This window comes from Vicugna pacos, chromosome 11 (genome assembly GCF_048564905.1).
Source record: "Vicugna pacos chromosome 11, VicPac4, whole genome shotgun sequence".
Lineage (NCBI taxonomy): Eukaryota > Metazoa > Chordata > Mammalia > Artiodactyla > Camelidae > Vicugna > Vicugna pacos.
Genome location: NC_132997.1, coordinates 75,882,255 through 75,884,640, shown reverse-complemented (window position 1 = coordinate 75,884,640; position 2,386 = coordinate 75,882,255). Strand labels below are relative to the sequence as shown.

The 2,386-nt window shown below is 39.2% G+C and overlaps 1 pseudogene; it reads right to left on the bottom strand.

Annotated features, from left to right (window-relative positions):
• Positions 1-265: 265 nt before the first annotated feature.
• Positions 266-1,140, bottom strand: LOC102537580 (small ribosomal subunit protein uS2-like; annotated as a pseudogene).
• Positions 1,141-2,386: the final 1,246 nt, after the last annotated feature.

Genomic DNA, 2,386 nt, shown 5'->3' with positions numbered 1-2,386 from the left:
TTCTTTCTTTCTTTCTTTCTTTCTTTCTTTCTTTCTTTTTTCTTTCTTTCTTTTTCTTTCTTTTCTTTCTTTCTTTCTTTCTTTCTTTCTTTCTTTCTTTCTTTCTTTCTTTCTTTCTTTCTCTCTCTTTCTTTCTTTTCTTTCTTTCTTTTTCTTTTCTTTTCTTTCTTTTCTCTCTCTCTCTCTCTCTCTCTCATTTCTTTCAACTGTTTATTTTCCATCAACCTATTTCCAGTTTAAGAGTTTGTGGAAGAACAGATTAAGATCATTCAGTGGTAGTTCCAACCCACTCAGTGACCTAACACTAGGAGCTGCAGACCAGATTTCAGTGGCTGGCTGAGCACTCCCATCTTCAATGGGAAACTGCTGCATAAGCACAGAGGGCACCTGCATACCTTCAGACCAGTTTGTGACCTCAGGTTGAGTAGCAGTGAACTCAGGAGCTGGAGTGGTCCATTTACCCTGCAATTCCTCTTTGGTCACAGCCTTTTCAGGTGCAGTATGCTCTTCCTTTTCAATCTCTTCAGGATCTCCATTGAAGTAGAGATCAGGCATGACCCTCCATGGGTGTTCACGGGAGATGGTGCCACGCATGCTCAGAACTTCCTGGGTGAGCATCTACTACAACAGACCCACTGAGTGAGTTCCCTTGTTGTTGCCCAGGCTGGCAATGTCTACCTAGCACAAAGGAGAGTCTGTTATACAGAGCAATGGTAGGCAGGTTAACATAAAATGCCTCTGTGAGACGTTAGTGGTCACTCCTGGGATTAGAACCACCAGAAGTCTTGGCTCCTGAAAGGCTGCCTGGATCTAGTTAGTGAAGTTTCCAGGAGTGAAATGGCCAGCAACAGGTGTGGTTCCAGTGGCACCAGCAAACTTCAGCAAGCTTGCTGACCAGTATTTCTGGAGGATATGACACTGACATCAGCTGGGCTTTTAATGGCAGCAATGGCAGATCTGCCAATAGAAGCTTCTCCCAGGTTCTGTTCTGATCTATGATGTAGATGCCATCACTTTTCCTTTTGTAGGTGTATCGTTCCATTTGAAGTCAAGCTTGGTGCCACCTAAGTGGGTTCCTGCTGCAAGGAATTTGACAACATCCTCCTCCTTCACTTGCAGGACATCAAGGGCTCCAGACATTGTGAGAGTTTCCATTTTAGTTACAATGGGAACTCAGAACAATGCCTTATGAACCCTTGTCTGGGTAGCATGGAAAGTAGCTCATTTCTCTTTAACGTAGAGTAACAATTCATTGCCTGGATGTAATACAGTTTACTTATCCATTCACCTACTGAAGGATATCTTTGTTACTTTCAAATTTTAGTAATTAAAAAGAAAGCTGCTATGGAGCTCTATGTGCAGGTTTTTTGTGTGGACATGTTTTCAGCTCCATACCAAGGAATAAATACCAAGGAATACAATTGCTGGACTGTATGGTAAGAGTATAGTTAGTTTTGTAAGAAACCATCAAACTGTCTTTCAAAGTGGCTATACCAATTTGCATTCCCACCCACCATAAATGAGATTTCCTGTTGCTCCACATCCTCACCAGCATTTGGTGTCGTCAGCCTTCCGCATTTTGGAGATTCTGATAGTGTGTAGTGTGTAGTGGTATCTCGTTGTTGTTTTAATTTGCATTTCTTTGATGACAAATGATATGGAGCATCTTTTCATATGCTTACGTGGCAATGGTGTATTTTCTCTGATGAGGGATCCATTAAGGTCTTTGATATGTAAAAATCTGGTTGCTTTCTTATTCTTAAGTTTTAAGAGTTCTTTATATATTTTTTCCAGCTTTACTGAGAGATAATCGACAAATAAAGTTGTATATATTTAAACTGTACAGTGTGATGATTTGATATTCACATGCATTGTGAAATGATGACCAGAAATAAGTTAATTAATATGTCCATCATCTAATAGTTAACTCTTTTTGCATATGGGTCTTGAGAACAGTTAAGATTTACTCTTAGCGAATTTCAAGTATACCATACTATATTATTAAGTATAGTCATCATATCATACATTAGATCCTCAGAACTTATCCATCTTATAACTCAAAGTCTGTATCCTTTGATCTACATCTCCCCATTTCCCATTCCCCCCAGCTCCTGGCAACCACAATTCTACTCTTTATTTCTTTGAGATTGACTTAAAAAAAAACTCCACATCTAAGTGAGGTCATACAGCATTCGTCTTTCTCCATCTGGCTTATTTCACTTAACATAATGTGCTCCAGGTTCATCCATGCTGTTGCAAATGGCAGGATTTCCTTTTTCTTTTCTTTTCTTTTTTTTTTACGGTGGAATAACATTCCTTTGTATTATATACATACCATATTTTCTTTCTGTTTATCTGTTGGTGGACATTTAGGTTGTTTCCATAT